At 39.7% G+C, this 24,328-nt stretch overlaps 1 protein-coding gene across 6 annotated transcripts in view; it reads left to right on the forward strand.

Moving 5' to 3' along the window:
• chrm2a (cholinergic receptor, muscarinic 2a) overlaps positions 1-24,328 on the forward strand; it is a 120,821-nt gene that overhangs the window by 71,521 nt on the left and 24,972 nt on the right. Inside the window, exon 3 of one of the 6 annotated variants that reach the window (XM_072672446.1) lies at positions 14,257-14,334. The exons of the other annotated variants lie outside the window; for them this stretch is intronic. The gene's annotated coding sequence lies outside the window, so the exon portion shown is untranslated. The remainder of the gene's footprint in view (positions 1-14,256; positions 14,335-24,328) is intronic. 6 annotated transcript variants of the gene reach the window in all.

The following is a 24,328-nucleotide window of genomic DNA, read 5'->3' on the forward strand; positions in this document are numbered from 1 at the left end:
CAGTTTTAACACATCTGGCATCTTACACACCATAGCAAAGCCAATTATGCTCTTTGGGACTCCTGGCCACGCATAGCTGTGGCATTACTGCTGGATCAAACATGTGATCTCCCAATGACGGGCCAACGCAAGGATGCATGGAGTTGATGCAAATTTCTACCCTGTGAAGGTTGATGCAGCAATAACCTGAATTTAATAAATGTTTATCATTTGCAACTATTTCCCAGCTATATTTCTTACACATAAGGGTGCTACAAATGGACATCTGAACCTTGATTGCTATTTCCATTCTTAGACTTTGTGATCTTTGGTATGTGTGACATTACATCCAATGAATTACATCAGCTGTTCCCTTCATTTGAGTGTGAAGAGCCCTTCTAAATGTTTAAAAAGTTTTAAATATGTTTCTTAGAACTGTACAACCAACCCAAGAACCACTTAAAAACCTTTAAAAGAGTGTTTGTCTGTTTTAAACAGTCTATAAGCAAGCCAAGAAGAGGTTATCTCATGAAAAAAGCCATATTAGCTAGCTATGTCTATGTCAACTAGCTAGTATAATGTATGGTATACTATATATATGTAAGGATCTACTATGTGTGCCATGGTTAAACATGAACAACACATGCTACGTATCACATGCTATGACATAGACTACTGAAATCATGCCATCAATCTGTTGTCAGCATCACGGCCATGATAAGAACTGGGTCTAAACTGGACTTTTTATACATTAGACATTATTTGTGATTTTTCAGAATCGTGATTAGCGTACCTTGTGATAAACAAAAGCGTATTAGAAAGTATCAGAAATTTTGTAAAATGTGACCTAACACGCACTGAACGGATAAACCTTTATCAAATGTGGTGGTTAAGTGCCAGGGTTACAGGAGTACAGGTTGAGTAGCTGGTGTTGGTATATGACAGTGTTAAGGTCAACGTAATTTCAGTGTTCAGTTAGTTTAGACTACTAATTCAGAGGATCCTGTGAATTAATTTTTACCACAGGGTGTGATGACAACGACTTTCAAAAATATGGTAGATTAAAAAAATATATAATTTTAAGCATTGTTTTCAGGGTTCCTGTGTGTGAGATTATTGGGTGAGTTTCGGAGACCTGCTATTTGAACCCAGCGATAAAATTTTTGTTGTTAGATAATGTGCTTCAGCTTCATGCTGTATTTAGGTCTGTTGTGGCTATTACACTTGCTTCTTAACATTAAACTTAGTGTTATCGCCCTTTTATAATCGGCTTTACTTGGCTGGTTTGATCGTGTCAACATTTTAATGTGCTCTTTATTCTTAAAATTCTTAACCAGCAGGGACATTTATTAAATGTTTAAGCGTTACTAAAGGTTTGAACCACTTAATATTTAAATTTTATATTTTTATTTTATATGTAATACTGACTTATTTTAAAATTGTAGATTTCAAAGTTTTTCAGTACAACAAAATTTACATTATTTGTAAAAGTTCATTGTAATAGTTTTGATCATTAATCCAATTAATCCAATTAATTTCTGCCATAACTGCAGTATAGCATGTGAGGGGCTAGCCATGACTATATGGTCTTTTCATAATATTATCCAAAGTATTGAATTCAGAACACTGAAACATAAAATATACCTCTTCTTTGTGGATGTATTTTTTTAATAATATCAACCAATGGTTTGAATAGAAGACAACTGCAAAAACTTTCCATGTACTATCTTGCAACCGTCATGTAGAACAACATGGAAATTAATATGCATATCAGCGTAACAGGAGTACAAAAGTGATATCTTTAATAAGTAAGTAAACAGATCTCTCCAGGGCAACTGAAGTAGGCCTTTCATTTTCTCTGTGCTGAGTCCATGAAAACGGAGGAGCAGAAAAGCGTTCAAATCAGAGACGCCCCTGCTCCCCTCTCTCTCCTCCACCCTAGCAGAGCGAATCTGCTGTGAGCATAATTTAAGTGACAGGCCTGATAGCGGGTTTAAATCATGCCGCTACTGCCACATTAGACCGGGGGCAAAAGCTGAATCATAACATCACAACCCCCTCGATAATTACAAATTACAACCAGTCTCTGCCGCAGCATCTGTTTTCTGCTTCTGCTCTCTGTCACCTGCAGAAGAGGCAGAGGGCAAAAACAAAGCAGAAGAGTCGGGGAAGAAATCGATTGCAGATGTCTTAAGCATTTGATGATGCCTGGACTCACTACACTTCCATTTCTTGAGCGGGTACACTAGTGCAATGGACTGCCTTTTGTCCGGTAACGCGTCTCACGCCTCCAATAGAAAAGTAAATATGGACGGCTTCAGAATATGCACATCCATGTTTTGCACACTAAAATCTTTCCTCATGTGAAATTGCAGCTTCCAGAGTGCCGGAGTGTTATCTGTGGCTATATATAAAAGCATGATGCTGCCAAAGCCTGCTGCTGTTGTTGTTGTTGGAGGCAGGCTGCCAGTTACCGCATAAATGCGAGCACATATTCAGAATGGCACTCAGACAATAATGACTTATTTTGATATTAGAAATGTGTCCCATCCTACAAAGAAAAGGACTGGAATGGAAGAACATGACGATGAGCATTGTGAAGGTGTGGCAATGCATTCTGAAGAATAATTATTCTTTTAAGATATGTACAGCTCCGAGTCATTGGATGAATATAAAGTTACACAGTCATAGTCAGCTTTATCATGTAAAATAGTGTTAGTCAAAATGGCATTTCAGTAAAAAGTCAATATACATAATTTCCCCCTAAATAAGACATGCTTGTTGTTCAGTGTAAGCTTCTTTAGCTTTGTGCTACAGTTTCAAGGCTAAGTTTACTTACACATAATTATCATTATTGATGCGGTTAATTGGTAGGATGAAATTTCCTGTTGTGCTAGTGTCTTCTACAGTAGCTAACTTTAACGATATATCCATTGGTTATGCTAATCACAGACACTCAAGCAGGGCAGCAGAAATGGGTTTAAAATAATTGTCCTAGAGTCCATGTTCTGCTCATTCTGGTATACAGTTTTATCATGTATATTGCAGGATAATGTTATGCAAACGAGACCTGCTATGCTCTCTCATGGCCTTGCAACGTAAGGTAAAGTACATTAAAGATCTAAATTCAGATGTAAGAATTAAAAGGCTTGCAATTGAGTGAAAGTAATCTTTATAATCTCACATACATATGATTAAGACCTACAAAATTGCTACCAACCATACAACATTTTGTTGTAAATTATTTATTTATTTATTTATTTATGTATAAATAAATGTGGTCATGAATTGTGGTACATTGCTTTGTTTCTCAAACTACTGCCTAACAGTAAAGATCAGGAAGTCAGACTTAACTTACCCCGGATTAAAGGAGCGAATCTACGTTTTCAGATGAGATTGGATCCAATAGATGGAAATGTAAGGTATATGCCTGAGTCCTGACAGTGTCTCTTTTTTTACTTGCAGTTTGGTGATGAAACGCTTTGTGGTAGATTACTAGGACAGTAGTGGGGCTGCAGCAAAGAAAGTAGTTCAGATATCTTAAATGTGCACTGTGCTGAATATTAACAATACAACTGTGAAGATGAAATGCTTTAATTTAACTCCAGCATGTCCATGGGCATTCTCAGAAATGCTAACAGAGCAGCACACACATCAGGCTTCTTCTAGCAGTTCTACAACTATTTCATTATCCGCGCTTGTTCGCGCCTCTCCTCTGAAACATAAAACATAAAAGCAAAGTCATTGGAGTGGAGAGATGAATCGCCTCCCTTGCAGTTTCTGCGCTGCACCTTTGTTAGCATTTTCCAAGAATTGCACCTCTGTGCCTTTTGCAATTCCAGTCCAATGAGAGAGAGTGAGAATGACAGACCAACCCCCCCCAAAAAAAAAAAAAAAAAAAACAATAAACGAGATAGAGAGAGGGAGAGAGAGAATAAGAGAGATGGAGTAGACGAGGGACGAGACAAGATGGGGTTTGAAAAGCATTTGGCTAAAAGTGTTCAGTGACCCAGCACTGACGGCCAGTCTCCACTGCCACTCACCACAATAACCCTGCCTTGTCCTACGCTGCCCTGCATGTACTCTCACACACATACAAACACACACTCTCTCTCTCGCTCTCTCTCACTCATCCCTTATTGTTTTCTTCACAAACAAGAGACTACAACATTCTGTACTGTAAGAATAAAAACACTAGTAGTTGCTTGTGTGTGTGTGTGTGTGGGGGGGGGGGGGTTGTGTGTGTGTGTGTGTGTGTTTGGATATGCTGGCTTCGTTTATTTGCCGTGACCTCAGACATGGACAAACATGACCCATTTTTGGGCCAGTATTTTGTAGTTTTTGTTTTGACCCATGTGGAGGTGCAGTGGACATACAGAGTTCACTTAAGTGTGTGTGCAGCCTAATCGGTGTAAATAATCTAATATAACAATAAGAAATAAAAAATTAAGATGTGAATATGGTTTAGCTAAATCAGATTCTATGTTCTACTTTGCTCATTATTTGATCTTCTGTGTGTAAAAATGTCTTCTATGTGTAAAAATGCTGTCTGCCAGGTGCTGCTGCACCTATTTGAGAAATGTCAGCAGTCACTTTTTTTTTTGTGACAGCAAAATGAATGATAAAAGCATCTTGTTTTTCTTGGAACATTTTGCATTATTCCAAATTAATTCCAAATCTCATAAGGAAACAAAAAATAAAACTATTTTTTAAATAAAACACTGATTATATTGACTGAGAAACTTTTAATAACTTCTACCTGCTCATTTATACAGTTACAGTGGGGGGAAAAAAGTATTTAGTCTGTGTGGTTCTGGGATTTTTGCTCACCGTTCTTGTGATCATTTTGACCCCACAGGCTGAGATCTTGCATGGAGCCCCTGATCGAGGGAGATGAGTGGTCTTGTAGGTCTCCCATTTTCTGATTATTGCTCCCACAGTAGATTTCTTCACACCAAGCTGCTTGCCTATTGCAGATTCAGTCTTCCCAGCCTGGTGCAGGTCTACAATTTTGTTTCTGGTGTCCTTCGACAGCTCTTTGGTCTTCACCATAGTGGAGTTTGGAGTGTGACTGTTTGAGGTTGTGGGCAGGTATCTTTTATACTGAGTTCAAACAGGTGCCATTAATACAGGTAATGAGTGGAGGACAGAGAAGCCTCTTAAAGAAGAAGTTACAGGTCTGTGACAGCCAGAAATCTAAAAATCAGACAATGTGATTTTCAGATTTTTTTTTCTCATTTTGTCTCTCATAGTTGAGATCTACCTATGATGTCAATTACAGATCTCTCTCATTTTTTTTAAGTGGGAGAACTTGCACAATTGGTGACTGACTAAATACTTTTTTCCCTACTGTATATAATCAGCCTATTGTGTACCTCAATGCAAGGTAATGCTAATGTTCAGGTAATGCTCACATCAACCATCAGAATCTGGAAAAATGTGATCTCAGTGATTTTTAACTGTTCAGACAGGCTGATTATTTCTAGAACTGCTGATCTCCTGGGATTTTCAGTACAACCACCTGAGAGTTTACTGAGAATGAAGTATTAAATAAAGAACATCCAGTGAGCAGCAGTGCAACAGACAGAAACAACATCTTGATAAGAGAGCTCTATTGACAGAAAGGCTACAGTAACTCAAATAACCACTCTGTACAGTTGTAGTGAGCAGAAAAGCATCTCAGAATTCCCAACACATTGAAACCTGAGGAGGATGGGCTACAGCAGTATTACCACACATCTGGTTCCACTTCTGTCAGCCAAGAACAGAAAGCTGAGGCAAAATCCCCAAAACTGAACAGAAGACAAAAATGTGGCCTTGGTCAGATGAACTCGGTTTCTGCCAATGCACATCACTTGTGGGGTCTGAATTTGGCAACCAACTGCATACATATATCCACAGACCTAAAGCTGCCTTGTGTCATCAGTCCAGGCTGGTGGAGGTGGTGTAATGGTGTGGGGAATGTTTTCTAGGTAATACCAGTCAGTGCTTGAATGCCACAGCCTATATATGCATGTTTTATATTTTATTATTTCATTATTTGTTACAGAGATTACTGTGAACTATGTTTATTTTAAGGGGGAGATATACTAGGGCGTCTCAAAAAAAATTAAAATGGTGAAAAGGTTCATTTTTGTTCATAATTTAATTCAAAACGGTAAACTGTCAAACATTTTATATTCATTGCACATGAAGTGACATTTCAAACCTTTTTGCTTTACTTTTGATCAGTATGAGAATAGACCCAAAGGCAAAACAGTAGTGCTCCACAGGCCGTCGATGTCAGAGGGGAATAACGACTCCAGAGAGCAGTACAGAGCAATTGATACACTTATAATTGTAAAAATAACAAGTACATCCATACAATTACCAAACTATTAGATAATGATTTAACTGCTATTTATATGGCCTTTTTTAAATAAATATCATTTTGCACACGTGTTTGTGATAAGAGTAGATCAACAGTAGCGCATGTGCAACTGTGCAACACCAGATTAAAATAGTAGGGAGAGTAGGTCTGCAGTTCTGCCTCTAAAATGGGTTCCAAATACTGCAAGTGTGTTTATTTCCAAGCACTAAAATAGCAACACACCATTCGACTGCAGTTTGCGCCTGTCATTAAACTTGGCCCCCAAAGTTTTAAGTGAGTTATTTTGCTGTACATAACCTGGACATTTGTTCTACGCTGCAGTTCTGCTTTCCTTTGCTGAAACTGTTAAAAACATTCCACGCTGCTGACATTTTCTCTGCACCGGAGCGTGACTATATGAGCTTCATTGAATCCACCTTGCAAAAATGAATATCACCAAGTCATAATTGTTGGCTGTAATCCAAATATCTGACTCATAATAAAAATAATCAGTGAATAATGTATCAGCTGCAGATATATGATACACCCAGGAACAGGAACAAACAGTAAGCAGGTGTTTTCATGTTTCTTAGCCAGCCCAGGTAGCAAACAGGTTTCTGGAAAACAGGGTATGTCACAGTTGACTCAGTTTTGGCCCAAACTAGAAATGCTGTTAAAATATTTCCCATGGTGGGCTGCATGTGAGCCACATGTGGCTCAGAGTAAAAATGCCATGACTAACCTTGATTGTGGCTGCTACAGCTTAGCCAGTCCTGGCCCACCATACACCTACCATTGCCATAATTGATGGCACAAGTGCTTTAACTGGGCTGTATTTGGCCCAGAATTGTCTGTTATCTGGGACCTCTGAGGTGCCACTGCTCTGGTTCAGAGCGTTTTCATCTGCCAAGCTGGAGTGATGCCCAGTTCTAAAACCCTGCATCTCTTTAAACCTAAAGTCCTCAGTGCCTGTTTATCAGCCCCTGCATGCCACAGTGGAGCGCCACAGCAGCATGACATGGGTCGATTAATCCAGGCCCAGCTCCATCACTGCCAGTTCACAGCCATAACCACACGGCACAGTAATATATATGATAATAATCATAGCGCCACACCACAGCCAGATGCAGTAATGTCATTTCCTCTCTCCCTCCTCTCCAACAATATTTCCTTCCTTACTCTGCCCAACCTGTGCTTTCTAAGCATGTCCACCGTTCCACTGTCTCTATAGCTTTTGGCCTTATTAACATCACATTTACGCATTATACATGTATCACCAAAATCAATCATAACCTACACCAGGAGCCTGCAGTTCCCCCTGCCCACCATGCAAACACCAACACCAGCGCCTCATGAAGCGCAGCTCCCATTGTGTGCCTTTCTGTGTTATTGGCCCACTGACCAGTTTCTCCCTCCACACGTTACTGCTCTCTGTGTAATGACATCCCCGCTGACCTCAAACAACCCTGCCCTGAAATATTAATGACTACCAGCTATAAGGTGGGGACAAAGCCCGCTGGTAAAATAGGGCCTGGTTTTGTTTATGTGGGGAAAGAGTGAATTCAAGAAGCAATACCTGACTGACTTGGCTGTCTTCACTTCAGCGCTTTCCCGAGGGCTCTGCTTCAGTGCAAGCTGGGAGAGCTGAGAGAGATAGAGAGACAGAGAAAAACAGGTGATAAAGGCCCTCCATGGCAGCCTTCTCTGTTTATTTGCAGTTGGATGGATTTCTAGCAGTGCTCTATCAGTATCAACCAATGCTTTTTAGTTTTGGGATTTTATGGCATAAACACGGCATCCAGCAAAGCACGCATGAGCCGCATTTGAATGCATGTGTGTATGTTTTTATATTAGTGATTAGTCGATTTAGCTGATTCATGTGTAAAGAGCAAATAATGTTATTGTCTTCATCACTTAAAAAATGTCTAACATGGGGTTTTGTAGTAAAGACAGTGTTTCTATGTAGAATCATAGTTGGCAACTTAAAGAAACAGCTGAATGCAGAAATGCTTAAATGGTTCTTTGCTTTCACACAAAAACCTCATATCTCCAAAGGGGTTAAAGGAGGAAAAACAATTCTTAACTTTTAACGGAAGTCAGTGTAAAGGTATTTAATTTCGGAGCATATTTAATTTCGGTCATTTTGGAGCATTTCTATTGGTCCATTCATCATGACATTTTGGACACAATGTAAAGAAAAACTGCCAGATTCAAAAAGAGAAAACCAGCAGAAAATGGACATATAAGGTTTTTGCATCACAGCAAGGACTTTTGGCTTGGCTGTCAATCAGAATTAGTTTGAAAAATGCCATAAAAAGGTATATACAATTTGTGATGACGCTGGCAATGTATTTTTTTAAAACCCAGTAGAACCCTCACTGGATAATGACACTATTCAGGTTCCTTCTATAAAAATGCGGTTGACTCAGATTTCCATTTGGTTCTCTCTACAGCGGTATTTGAAAAAGGTTCATTGAGAATCTTGAGTGATGCCCTGCACACCAACTTTTTTTACTTATTTATGTATTTTTATTTAGTGCGTATCTCACTACACCATGTCCCAAATGCACCTAAATATATATAACGTAGCTAAGTATATAGATGTGTGAATGTACACACATGGTAAAAGATGCCAACCCGGCTCTGTCTGCTGTCCAATGAAAACCATGTATCTTCATTTTTGTTTTCTCCATCATTTGAAGCCTGTAGCTGCTTTGTACACTGTGTAAATAATTCTGAATGAATAGACCAATAGAAATAGCTCTAAATTACTTGGAATGAAACCCAATAATGATTTGTTTTTTGTTTACAGTGTAGTAATAACCTTATTACACCTTATTACTCTTGTGATTGGAGATTGAACAGGGCTTGCCCACGTTAAAATGACAGAATATCAATTCATTGTGGACACAGATTCTAATCATATTTTCCGATCTGAATCTTTTATTCAGTACTAATAAAATAAAAAAAAATGGCCCTCCACGTTCAGTGAGCATCAACGGCCCAAACAAACAATAACCCCACAGAAACAAAAGCGAAGAGTGAAGAGTGAATAAATTATTTATCTGTTTTGGCAAGGCTTCAGTCTAGCCCCGGTAGACAGAGATGTGAGAGAAAAGAGAGGTAAAAGCAGTGGTAGGGAGCCTGATGCACGGGCGATGATTGAGCTCTGTTTGGCTGCCGTTGACGCTGTGCGGTTGACAGTCATCAGCACACGACTAGCACACATATGTGGAGCTGACAGTGGTCTCAGACAGCTTAGATGGCGTGCTTCTGACTCGATCTCTAAAGCTGGGACCTCAGAGAGAGAGAGAGAGAGAAAGAGAGAAAGAGAGAGAGAGAGAGAGCTTCCCTCATTAAGCGACTCAGCAGGAGACAGGAGTGTACACAAACAAACAAATCAAACGCACTAAACCAAACAAACACAGAGAGCTTTTAAACTGCCATTAAAACCCCATTATCTAATCCAAATGAAACAAACCTCTCACACAATAATCTTTTGTCCTGATGTCTTCTTTTCCAAAATGTTCACTCTATGAAACCATCGCAGGGGGACATTTCCAAGAAATTTTGACGTGCTTAAATTTGAGTCGTGCAAAGAGGCCTGCTTTTGAGGTCTGCTCTTCTGTGAAGTTAGTGTTTAACTATGGGTAGAAACTGACACATACATGCCAAGGTTGTAAAAGACAGGTTTAAGAGAGGTCTATGAGTCTGTAAGCATATAATTATGGCTCGGGTTACACTGCGTTTTGCAGTTTTCACTAGCGCTACCCTGCCCGCTTTACTAAAGTTACACAGTGCAGTTGGCGGCACGCTGAGCCCGATGTAGCAACAACAGACATGCTTTCTCTCTATTACAATGGGCACTATGGAGCGTGACAGTGATTTTAAAGATGTTACTTCAAGGTAAAAAACGCTAAATATTGCTACTTTAAAACAAGCAACAAAAAAAAGGAAAAAAGAAATTGGCTAAATGATCTTATAACACTTGAAATATTAATTAAGCATTTGTCATTTGTGGAACGATTAGCTTATTTGCTCTCTCTGGGTGGGTAGGATGGCCCTCCCTCTCCCCAATCACTCAACATGATGTAAGTCAGTGTGAGCGTCTGTTAGCTGATGCAACAGAATAGGGTAACATTAGTGTTCTTCTCCAAGCATGTTCAGCTGTTCAATGACAGAAATGTCAACTAAACCCCCACGACAGCCTATGGGCTCAAAGTGTTATAACAAACTTCTATTACCAGAGAATAGCCCCACCAGTTTGTTCTCGAAGTTCATGTAGTTACTAAGTCCATGTAGTTACTAAGTGGGTTTGATTCCCGGGTTTAGCAAGCTGCCACTGTTGGGCCCTTAAGCAAGGCCCTTTACCCTTTCTGCTCCCCGGGCGCTGGAGTTGGCTGCCCACCGCTCTGTGTGTGTGTGTACTCACTGCCCCTAGATCACTAGTATGTGTATGTGTTCACTACCACAGATGGGTTAAATGCGGAGGACACATTTCGCTGTGCAGTGCACACTGTACAGTGACAAATTTGTGCACCTTTACCTTTACCTTTAAGTAATACACCTTAGTGTGTAACAAGGGTTTGCATTAAGGGGTAAATGTGATGCAGAGAAGGCACATGCTAGCTGGTAGTTTTGTGTGATGCGGGAGGCTTAACTGGGTGGGAAGTTGGAATGAGTAAATAAGGAAATTGAGGAGAAAAGTGAGAATAATAAAAAAAAAGATTTGTTTGTTCTGTGCTATCTAAAACAATCAACAACAGTATCCACCACTGCAAATGCACCAAAAATGCCAGAAGATACAATATGAAAACGTCTTTCCAGAAAATATCACTATGTGTAAGGCACATAGAGAACACAGCTAACGTCACAGCAATTCCTCTAAGCATCGTCACTCTCTGCTCCTCTCAAACTAATTATTTTTGCACTGACAGTGTTATGTTTCGCTACTGTCAGCAAAATCATAGCCTTTGTAAAAGTGGGACAGCAGTGTGTTGGCCTAATTTTGTGTTAATTTAGTAACTTTTTAGTCTTTTAATCTTTAGGGAAGAAAAATGTAAAGCACTAGGATATAACATTTACGGCATGTGCCAACATGAAGATACTTTGCCAGAGATCTTTACCATATTACCCTCCCATTACAGATAGATGCGTGTTAGGTAAGGTGTCAAAAATGGTTCTTTGCAGTGATGCCCTAGAACAGTGGTCATCATCAACCCTGCTTATGTAGATCTGCCTTCCTATAGACTCCATCCCTAATCGACCCCACCTGATCAATCATTCTTGCCTTCAGAAGTCAGTGATTAGCTGAGTGAGGTATATTTTGGATTTTTGGGATTAGAGGTGAAATCTGCAGGAAGGGAGCTCTCCGGGATCAGATTTGCTGACTACAGCCCTGAACATCTTTTGGTAAAGATTTGGGGGCTTGGGTGCTTTTTGCGATGATGTTCTTTAATAAAAGAGATATTGGTGTGAAGAACCATTTAAATATTTATAACATCCAACAAAAATAAAGATGTACAATATGTATAAGACACGTATAAGTCAACAACCATTTGGGAACCTTTGCTTTTAAAGCGTACAGGCCAGCATCTGAACAGGTGGTGCTTCCAAAAGAATGTGTGAAACTGTGTCTAATCTGGAGCTGAGAGTCATGTATCATTGAATAAATGTGGTTCTCAACAAGGACTTATGCTCATCACCTGTAGCCTTGACGTCCTATGAGATATATTTATATATAATGACCCACACAGACACAGCTGAAGCTGAATGTACACAGTTCCATCATAAAGCAAGGTCATTCACAGTGGCAGGGCTGTGGAACTCTGGGGACTGGTAATATCTTCAGTTTTCCCACAGGAGCACTGCACTGTGTTGCCCTTTGCCCAAGAGTTTGACCTTCACCTGACTGCCTAAATCTCTGCAAACATTTCATTCACCTCTCTAAGCCTGTAGAGATCCAGGAAGTGTGAAATACGTGACCTTCACCATCCTGTCAGGCCCTTGTGAAGGTCAAAAGTCTAGCCGAGGCGTCTGCTCAAATCCCCCAATCTTCTTTTGACATTCAGGTATTTTTTTCTTTTTTCCATTCAGGGCCAAATGGAGAATCCGGCAGTGCATTACAGAGTGCATCTCTACTTCTGTCAGGGGTATTTGAGATGATACCGCTAGCACAGTGGTGACTAATGGATCTGGTGAATAGGTTTGATTAGCTTGTGCGGGCGAATCTCCTCATGTTGTGGACTGACACATAAATGAATACAGTATTGAAGAAAACTGTTGAATACTTATGTGGTTTATTTGCTGTGCTGCACTCCAGAGGGATCAGAACCAGGGTGGTCTTTGGTGGCAATGTTATCCCAGAAATTCAACAGAATTTCTGTCATCATGTTTGAAAAATCTTCTTAACGTCTTATTTGACATGAAATCTAACAGAAAATGTCAGAAGTGCAGACCTGAACATGGCGATAGATCACAGAATGTAAATCTAATTCTTTACATAACTGTAATTCATCATGTCAGTGTGTAATAGCATTACAACGTTCAGCACAACAACAGCAGTAACTTCTAATGGTAAATGATTATGATGAACTTCAGTCTGTAGATGACCATCATTTTTTGCATTAGGTTTTACATTACATAATTATTTAAATGTGATTAAATGTGTACAAAAATGATTACATTTGCATTCATTTAGTCTTAAAACAAAATTACTGTATTTTGATTTCATTAAAATTCTCATTTTACTGACAGTAACATCCAGAAATGGGAAATGACACATTTTAGCACTATCATGTTCATTTTATATATACACAGTATATAAACAATATGAGATTCTGATAATATAATATAACAATATAAGCTGATGATATGAACTTCCAGATTCTAATAAACACTGATCTGAACATGTTATTTCTATCATGCATTTCAAATATCATAATTAATCTTATTTTAGTACAGCAAATTTAGTATTGGAGTCACTACACTATACTTTAAGGCCATTTCACAGCAGAATTTAGCCAACACATTTAGCCCATCCTCTGTGATGGCAGTGGAATCCTCAGCTGGAGCATTTCAGAGTTAGATGACTTGCTCAAAAAAACATCAACCAGCAATATTGGGGGAGGAGCTAAATGTTCCACTTATCCTACTTTTACTTCCAGCTTCTAGTCCCAAGCTGATGTTCTGCTCATTACACCAGAGCTGTTTTCAAAATCAGACACATTTTGTCTGTATGTCAAATAAACATTGTCTTGATTTTTTTTTTTTTTTTTTGCCATATCATTCATCTATAGTGGATCAGTGACAAAGGGTTATCTTTATCACTGATTTGTTGAAATATCAGTCTAAAGCCTAGAGACTGAGAGATCTTTCATCTTCTCAGGGCGCTCTATGCTTTCACTCATTCATCTTTACCAAACACTTCAGGTCATCGTCTCCCTGAAGACCTACAGAACAGTAGTGCTGCTGAAGAAGCCATCAGTCAGGTGTGACACCACTCTCTGTAGTATCACTGACCTGTTCATAGTTCATATCAACCAAGCCAGCCTTCAGCATGTTTGTCTGCAGCCTGACTGATATGCTGAAACTGCCATGTTTTGTTTTTTCTTTAAACGCACTCTCTATCTCTAAATCTCTCTCTTTCTCATCAATTATTTTAAGCAGCAGCCTAATTCATAGTGCAGGGCTGCAGTCGAAATGGTCATTTTTCATAGAGAGATAAAACTTGCCTCTGCCTTGCCTCTGAAACGACTGAATGCATTTATCTCTCTCCGTCTGTTCATAGAAGATCGATTCTGTCCGTTTGGAGAACGCTATGCAAAGAAAAAAAAGGACATTTCTCTTTAATCCAGTGGGTTGAATTATTTAACTTACAATTCAGCTGATGTGTGTGTGTGTGTGTGTGTGTGTGTACATGTGTGTAGGAGAGACATGTCTGCACGGTGAAACAGCTCTGAGATCAGGTTGGATCGGTCAGAACTACAGATGAGGAAGGATTTGAGGTGGGCTTTGTGGGATGCATGTGATGGTGAGGGGCACCCAACACTGTCCTGACACATTGAGCCTGACCAGAATGCCCAGGTCATAAACAATAACCTGACCATATGGCTCTGTCACACTTTTGTGGTGTCCTTTCCTACAGTCATCTGCTTGTCCTTCTTGATTTTTGCTGCTCACAACAAAGAAGAAACAATTAGCATATTTTGGCCAGATGTGTGTGGTCTTTAGCCATATTTACTCAGTTACATGTAAGGATTTGTCATTTCTAGTATTTTCGAATTATATTTTTTGCATAACCTCTGGAATATGACCTATTTTAGTCGTTAATATTGAGCCATTAAAGAAGCAGAGTAACTCCAGAGTAGCTTCTTTTTATGAGATTAATTTACTTCTGCGCTCTTGATCACAGCAGATCGGTGGCATCTGCTAAAAGAAGCAACGGATGATTCTTTAAAGCACAGGTTCCCAACCCTGTCCATGGAATACTCCTGACCTGTGCATTCCAGTGTTAATCTAAGCTGATTAGTTGCATCAGGTGTGTCTGAATCACGTAACACACCAAAATATCCAGGGCAGGTACCCTAGGAATAGAGATGGAAAGTACTGCTTTAAAGGAACATCTATCTGCCACATTTGTAGTGTATGGATGCTTACCAGACCAGACCAGCTGAACAGCTGCCTATATTCCCTGCAGCGAAAGAACAGAAACCCCATTGACTCGAAACAGGCTTATAATAGAATATGCTGGCTATGTGGAAAGGCATCTAAATTATTGATTAAGGTGATCGATAATACACTACACATGCAGCAGACTAGAGATTAGATAGAAAAACTCTGGAGTATTGCTTCAAAGAATCCACCATTTGAAAGGTTCTTCTATGGTATCAATCCAATTTTTGACCTGATAGGTTTAACTGCTCAAGTTACCGCAGTTACTTGTAGTAATACTTGAATCATTATTTGAATGAAATGTGTGAAGTGTTTATCATGCTTTAGAAAGTATTAGATTATGTTGTATGATGTGATGTGACACCTATAATGCCTGCCATATGCCTCTGTGTGCTTAGAAGTAGGATACCTTTCTACAACTAGAGTAGAGGGTCTACTGGGCTGCTTTCAAATTCAATGTTGTAGCCCAATTGCTTTATTACAAACATGAGAAAATTAGGAAAACTAATTATTTTATGAGTGGACTTTAATCCCAGTGCTGCATAGCTGACAACCTAAAGGCAAGAGGCTGTTTAAAGAGGGCTACAGTTAAGAGAGAGAGAGAGAGAGAGAGAGAGAGAGAGAGAGAAGCATAAGAGCAAGTCTGTGGTGAGTTTGATGTCGTATCATTGGTAGCTTGCTTGTTTTCATATCCTGACGAATCTAAGAGAAGAATAAAGGCTACTCTCAAATAACAGGAGTTAATAAAGGGACATCCAGTTCAAGAAGAGAGAAAAAGAGAAAGAGAAAGAGAGAGACAGCCAGGTGCTAAAGGGCACACCTGTTTAAATTCCATGTATTATTATTAATATACTGTCATTTTGGCACAATTAACTTATTGGGGGAAAAATAATAAAAAGGAAAAAATATAAAAATATATTATAATACATAATAATAAAGTGGTCATAGGCAATGTTTTAGGTTTTTGAGAGAGAGAGAGAGAGGGGGGGGGAGTAAATAGGGAAAACTTTAATCTTAACAGTTTAATTAATTTTAACAATTTGAAGACAACAGTAATTGCAAGATGAGTTTTTTTGGCGTAGACAACATCAGTCTAGAGTAACACCTGGACCCTAATAGATCCTGTAGTTCATGGAAGGCAGAGGCGAAGCCAACCCCTTTTGCAAGGAGGCAGGACCAAATTGGTGGAGGCAAGACGTGCAAGTAGTGACTTTTAAAGTCAGGTGGAAGCTGGTGATGGTAGGTAAAGATGGTGTAGCATTAGAGTCTCCTGGTGGAACTTTTGCTGAAGCTTGCATTACAATTACCACATACTTACCATTTCTGTTGCAGTAAAAAACTGCCATGTTTAGTGAGCAGGGTTGCTGCAGCACTGATAAAGTGGAACGTTTCTATTTTAACATTTGAGTTTTCAGCTTTTCTACTTCTACTTTGCTGAAGTCTATTATGTGTGTGATTCCGGAATTAGTCCCTATTAACCAGAATTTCATGGAGAATATAAAAATATGTATAGATTAAAATCCAGTTTAAGGGATATTTGAACATTAGTGGTAAATTACCATAAAATGGTCTTGGTATGTAACTGAGGCTGCTTTCTAGTGTACAGGTTTTAGGTGGTATGCATTTATTTCTGGTCAAAGTAAAAAAAGAAAAAACTGTGTTAACCTCACACCCACAGTCCAGGTTGAATCCAGTCATCAATATAACAGCATGATTCATCAGTGTGTGGCACTAAAATGGTCTACAATTTATATTTCACTCTTAGAACTCTAATGATCAAAAGTGGGTCAGTTTATCTCAGAGGATAAAGCTTATATACCACCTTAAAACAGCGCTGTTGTTACATTCTAGTGACCGTAGCTTCTGCACAGTAAATTCGAGTTAAAAGCTAGAGATTAATGAAGGCAGCCGTGTTTGTTTACAAATGGGAACAGAATTCGATGTCAAATGTCAGGTTCTACTGAGGTTATAGTTTGTGACAGGGTGGTTAAATTATCAGAGGCAAAGCAAAAAAATATATTTTCCATGCTGTTTAAAAGTATATCTTCAGCACAAAGGATACATAACTTGATTAAATGTGTTGCTGTGTGCTGGGGAAGAAGGTCAGATACATGAGTATAATTAAAGCTGAGTTGTGCGCCACGTCCACCTCTGAACGTCCTATTCCAGTTCCCCTGCCAGGACCGTACTTGCTAAATGATTAATACAATTCTTATCTGTTTTTAGAAGTATATGAATAATTCTTTGTTGTATTACCTGTAAGTCATTCTCCAGATCTGCCAATAACTCCAAATAAGCTACTCTACATGCCTCGGACACTGGCCAAGGCTCTTTACAATTCCACTACTGACTGGACGGTCGCCAATCCGCTGCTGATCTTTAGCCCATCTATATCTCTCACCCTGTCTACTCCGCTCTCTTCAGGGGCTTACTGCCATTCATTATGCAAGACAGCAAACACAGACTGCCGATGCTTACCATGGTGATTCTGCACTGATGTTTATATTTAGAACTACGTTTGATCTGCGTCTTGTAAACTCTCCAATTCTCCGTATCTCTGTAGAGACGCATCTCCAGGAGAGCTTGGGAACATGTCTTTAAAGCATAAGAGGCAGGGATTCCACACATCATGTACGCTTACAATCCACACTCAATAGATTTACTGCAAAAAAGAAAATGGGATGGCAGATCCAAGTGGCAGTGTAACTTAGGCCAGGACTAGGACAGTAATCTGTCCAGCCCTAGAAGTCCTGCACTAATGCAACATCACAGACACAAATGCCCTACTCCGGCGTTATAGATGGCGGTGCGACTGCATATGTGAGGCAAGCAGTGCCCCAGGCTGCTCACCCACTCAAACACAAAGCAGCGTTTTAACAGGATTACTCCTCCTCTCTGTTGCAGAGAGAGAGAGAGAGAGAGAGCGAGAGGATCTAAACACCATAAACACTGGAACACATTACAGCCCTGAGTCACCTCTCTGTGGGATCACAGAGCTTCATCGGCTTTAACGGAGCTGACAGCCACATCACTCGCTCATCCCTCTCCTGCTCCATTTAACATCATACGCTGCATCAATCTGGAACATCTTTCTGTGAAACCCTAATTAACAGAAGATTACCTGGAATTAATTTTTACAGCCATTAATTAAACATAGTAAACCCTGGATCAGAAAGCCTACAAACAGCACAAACAAACCGTTCACGTTCTTATCTCCATCAATACCCAGGATGACTGTCATATGGTGCAACCAGATGAGCAGTTGGATCTTCTGCTAGGGCTTATGCTAGTTTCGCTCCATGGAACGCGAGGGAGAGACAAACTGTGACAGGCTTTGGAGCCTGTCCATCAGCAGAGGCGCCCATCACTCTCCCTGGTGCAGACAGAACGCAGCCGCAAACCGCTTGACAAGTCCATAAAACGCAGTCTGTCAGCCTACACAGCCTGTTCCTCGCTAAACCAAGATATCAAGTCAAAGCTACTCAATTACAATCGCTTAAATTAAAGCTGTGAAAGAAAAAGAGCAACCTGATTCTGAAGTGCCTCAGCTTTCCTCCTGGGCTCTACGCTTGAGAGGTGAACTCTACCATCACCATCTCTCTGAACTGCCAGTTTTTTCAGCTTCTGCGCCAACTGGGATGCTAGGAATTATGCAAATCTAAAGTATTTAGTATATCGTATGTATAATTGATGTCGACAAAAAAGGAGGAGAGCTGCTCCAGGGACTGAAAGATAATTGGTGATGGGCGGAAAGCCCGCCTGTTCGGCGTCAGAAGTAGAAGAAAAGATTTCCACTGCTGACTTGTACTCCCTTGGCCTTTTAACAGATGTAGACGTCATCAAAAGCCTGAGAGCTACCTCGCTAGCACCATACGGAGCTGACAAATGCGACGTTTGTTGCATTGTCAAGAACTTTCAGATGGAAATTTTCCCCTGATTTCATGCTGTTGCACTCTTTAGAAACAATCAGCTAAAGAATATGTACAGAAGGAGTCCAGAAGTCTGAGACCACACCTGGGAATTTTGGCATTTCAACTTCAGAAATTTTAACAGAAAAGTTCAAGATGAACTATATCATCGCTGTCATGCAAAAACCTTATATCTCCAAGTTCATAGGGGTTCATAGTAGGAAAAAAATCTTTTTTAACTTTCAATGGAAGTCAATGTAAAAATATTTTATTCCAAGTCATTTTGAAACATTTCTTTTGATTCATTCATCACAAAATTCTGACTCAATATAAAGAACAACTGCTAGATTCACATTATGTCAAAAAGTCAAAAACAGCAAAGTCAGAGTTTTGTCCGATACTGGCGATATGTGTGGTCATACAGAATGCAAATGACATGGATTGTTCATTTTCTTAGCGTAAATAAGTGAAAATGTTCTATTTATTACTGAATTACTTTGCCACATTTAATATGTTATTTTCTTTTTATTATTTAATTAAATTAAGCCAATTAGGCAAACCTAACTAGGAAGAAGATGAATGTTTCAATGAATTAAGTTTTTTCAGACCTTTCACTTTCATACCCCAAAAATCACACATTCTTTGCACCAATAAATATACTACAAAATGTTGTCATGTGTGCGTAAATGAAAAATACTGCATACATGTATGCCAGAACTTTCTCTTTTACGTTTTTAGCTCTTAAAAACTGTAAAAATAAAAATCCAGAACCTTTCTACTTTTATAGTCATGACGTGATGAAAGAGCCTGATCTAATATAAAAGTAATTCCATTTGGGGTGTTCGTAAATGACTGGGGAATAAGGTGGATAAATCGATTCTGTTGTGTGTCAGCTGACAGTATGACAGGTGGTATCAGAGAGAGCTCAGTGCCGAGATGACGACAGGTCACGCATACGATACTGTGATCAGAGCTAAATTCCCTTGGGTTAGTGTTTAGCAGTAGGCCTATGCCTCATTCCAGGAGCATTCGCAGCAGATTTGTGAAAGCAGCAGGTCACAGTTGAACATTCATCCTGCAACTGCACTGCCCATCACGTACGGTAATGAGGACAGGTGCCATATGGCTAGGGACTGCCATCCAATTAGTCTACTCGCTCTGAGAAACGTATTAAATGGCATGCAAAAAGGGACTGACAACTGTGTTATTTCTCTTTCAAGTCATATTAATGACTGCTAAGTGCTAAGTCCTAACCCACAGAGCCACAGTTTAATCAATCAATCAGTCAATCAACCTTTGTTTAAGCTCACAGTAAATTGTAGGTGACCCTTATTTGCAAAGTAGCTGGGCTATATCACCACACAGTCGACTTACCAGTCGTCCGATCACTTTCAATTTCTTCTCCTAATTTTTTTTAAGAATAGAATAACAATATATTCGGCCAAACGATGACCATACATTTTTGCCATCACAGCTTTTTTGCTAATTTGCATTATATGCAAAACCCACTTTTACAAACCGGTCTCTGGCTGATTGCCCGACCTACATGAAAGTGAGGTCCACAGCTTAACAGAGTTGACTCTACAACTTCATGGGCTAATCAAATACCGCATGCTGCGGCTTATTTGTCTTAAGCAGCTGGAACTCACAAACACTTACTCTGATTATCACCAAACACTGATCACACGATCATGCACCATGACCCTCTTTGGCATCAGAACAGAAACTTATTTTTGGTCGGCAGAAGAGGATCTACAGTCTGATCGAGCTGAAATGTCACACAGTGCATGTTAGGCATCATTTAAAAAAGGCTGCTAATAAAGAAATGATTTGGGGGTTGATTTTGTTCACAAATTCAAATTGTTTACAAGTTCAAATTAGAGATGTGCATGGATGCTCGAATAGTCAGTTAACTGTGCCAGGTGGCTTCAAATCCTGAAATCAACTACTCTGTATTCATCACGCTTCAACACAATACATTCAGTGAGTTCTGGGAGGAGTTCTGGGCAGCTTCAGCTGATGAAACTTGAAGCCAGACCCCCTCTTGCTGAGCAAAGAGCAAGCATGAGTTGGAAGAGATGGAGCAGCTGTGGTGGTGGTGGGATTGACATGGGATTCACAGCTGTGGTGGTGGTGGGATTCACATTCACAGTTTTATCAGGAGAAGGTGAGGGAAGAGAAGCTTTTTATAGGGTGTGTAATAATGGAGAGGAGAAGCTTTGGCATGGCCCTTCTGATAAGGCATAAGAGGCAGGGGTAGCACAGGGTTAGGCTATAACTACTCTACCTGGCATTAGCTAGAACCAATGAAAAGACTTCAAATTCTCACTCTTAAAATTCTTAAGAAAACCAACAGGCTTGAGCATCATCTCTGAGGACAAGAACAACGAATGTGTAGCTCCCACAAATCATCACAGTCCACAGCTGCACTGGTGAGGTCTAGTGTTATCTTTTGCTCTTTCTTTTGCACACTTCAAGTGGCAGTGTCACCTGCAGTAACCAAAGGATTTCTCTGGGCTAAGTTGGATTAGTAGATAGTACAACTTTTTGCCAAGCAGAGGAGGACTGGTTCTCCCTTTGAGTCTTGGATTCTTTTGAGGTTTCATTCTCTTGCCACTGCTGCCTTTGGCCTGCTCAGAGGAGGCATGGGCCCAGATTTATGACAAGAGTTTTTCTACGTATAGATGAACAATACATTTAATAGGAAAATTACAGCTTTAGCTTGACATGTCTTTTATTACAAAAAAGAATAATGTATTGCAGGGGTTGTCTGTTTATTTTCTGGCACCTGCATGGCAACAGTCCAACACAGTTTCCCTGGATTTCCCTGCTCAAGCACACCTGGCTTAACTCACTCATTACTGCTAATTTAGCAGGGAAAGTACTAAACTGTGCCGGACCCCCCAGGGCCGAGAGTGAATACCCTTGATCCATCCTGTGCAACAGCAACATTCAGCTCCCAGCATGCCATACAATGTTTGGATGTGTTAGAAGAGCCACTGTGACACTATTAAAAGTAATGAGAAGCAACAGCACATTTCTGGACAGAAATAAACATAAAAACTACTCAGCATCGACAATGTAGTCTCCCTGGGAAAAACAGCAACTGCACTTGAGAGAAAGAACGGTTGAAAACAACAGAGGTGGAACAACTCCAAAAGGCAAATGCTTTATCTCCTTCCTGCTCTTGTCCTTCCTGCACTCTCTTTTTCCCCATTTTCTCTATCGCTCCTAATCTTAATGAGTACCCCAGCTCTTCATCTAAAGGCAGCACGCCAGCGATACATCACTAGCAACACGAGGGAAAGGGTTAGAAGAGGGGTGACAGTGACGTGAGCACAGCACACACACACACCAAGACTTATACACGCAACTGCCTCATTGCCCCTCCTACAAGGGCATGAGAAACAGCTCCACTTTTCCCTCATCCCTCTTTTTCATTCCTCGCTGCTGTCTTTGCTGTGCTTTTACTGCACAAAAATAAATAAATTAAAGGAGGAATAAAGAGTGATCGCGTTGGCTCAAACACTTGCGTGTGAGACATTTAGCCTGTGTAGTCCTGTGTAAGAGCAAACTGAAATCAGGGCACGGAGAGTGCTGGGAACTGCAATGGAAATTTGACATTTGACACTTTTAATGCGGAGGCAAAAAGCAGCTTATTCTGCCTTTTAATCTACTCTTCTTCTTTAATAACGTCATTCCTCAGTGCAGTCATATTTTTAACATTTTAACATTATTTCAATGAAGAAAATTGTTAATAATCCCTTTGCCCGGAAACAGTGCATCCAACAATAAAGGCATGGAGCTTCTTTTAGAAAGAAATAAATACTGCAGCACACAGTAAACTCAAATTTCACACACTGATACAGTTTGCTGTGCACAAACTGGACAAAAACACATAACATCTATTCTGGCAGATGAATTTACTGTAGTGAGTTAACCCCTTAACACTTCAAGGCTTATTACACACTAAAGTGTATTATTCAGTAACTTCATGGACTTCTGTACAAACTTATGGGGCTACTCTTTGGTAAAGAGTAAAGTTAAGACAGTTATGTAATGTTTGTAATGACACTTTCGTCCCTAGGCCGACCCTAGGCTGTTTAAGGGGTTAAAGGTGATGAAACCAAAGCCTTAAAACGCATCACCAAGACTATGTTAGATGAATAAAATGTATATTTATTTAATGAATTGCTCTGTATTATGTTATTAAGGCACTTACATAACTGATGTGGGGACTTTTCTAGCATTTTTCTAGCATTATTGCATTGCATATTTGGGTTTCCATTGGACAGGACAATTTCAGTTAGGACAGAACTTAAGACATACATTGTTATAGGATAGCAGTTCTTACGTTCATTGTCTTATCTTAACTCCAGATGATGGTAGAAATAAGATTACAGAAGCATTCTCACTGGACCAACATTCTGTCTTAACTTTAGGAGAACCCCAGTAGTACTCTAACTCTAAAACTCTAACTAACTGTTTTACTTTCTCCCCTGAGGTCAAACTGAAATAATCCTTTAAATGCATTAAGTACATAATGACCATTTTTAAACTTTTTTGTTCCTTTGAATTAATCAGGCTGTTTTTGTCATCATGCCTTTTTTAAGACTAGAGGAAACAGATGAGTGCATGAATGGGCACAGCTAAACAGCAGTAAGCAGAATGGCCAGATGTGTAAATGTGTTGTTTTCATCACAAAAATAAAGAACTAAGATCAGCCTTAGTCTCTATAATTACACTGGGGAGCTAACAGTAGTTTTGAAACTTTTTATGAAAATCCATTTTTTTTCCCCATGATCCAGGCCCATTAAGCTTCTACAGCTACAATTTGCCCAATCTACTGAACATAGCATGCTGTTTTAGGCACATGTGTCAAGTTACTAGCATAATATCGCAAGCCATATATTAATGTCAGTAGAAACTTGCCAAATACAATATTGCAGCAAAATATAATGAGGAGAATGGACTATGGAACATGGAAGATGCGACTGTTTAATAGAAGCAGTTGTCTGGTGTGCCGGAAAAGCAAGCTTCTTATTGTCACATCAATAGAGACACTCAGCAAGGTGGAGCAACTGGGGTGATGTTCTCAGCTTGGTTGACTGTGGTTAATAAAACTTACAGATCATCACAGTTCTTTTTTTTTCTTATTTTAATGATGGGAGCTGTCTAGCTAACTGTAACTTCGCTTGTCTACATCTCATCTTCACATGTATTGTTGGTTGCATGGGAACTGGCATTACAATTAATTTTCACCTTTGATTAGTTATGTTAGGAAATTTGGGAGGAGGAGCATGAATGAAGCCCTTCGTCCCAATCTAACGTCCTATAAATATCATCTCTACCTTGCTCACATGACTTTGACAAGTCTTCACAACCCTCCACCACCCCGTCTCCTCCCTTTTAACAGTGC

The sequence above is a fragment of the Salminus brasiliensis genome, chromosome 2, assembly GCF_030463535.1.
Source record: "Salminus brasiliensis chromosome 2, fSalBra1.hap2, whole genome shotgun sequence".
NCBI classification, from domain to species: Eukaryota; Metazoa; Chordata; class Actinopteri; order Characiformes; family Bryconidae; genus Salminus; species Salminus brasiliensis.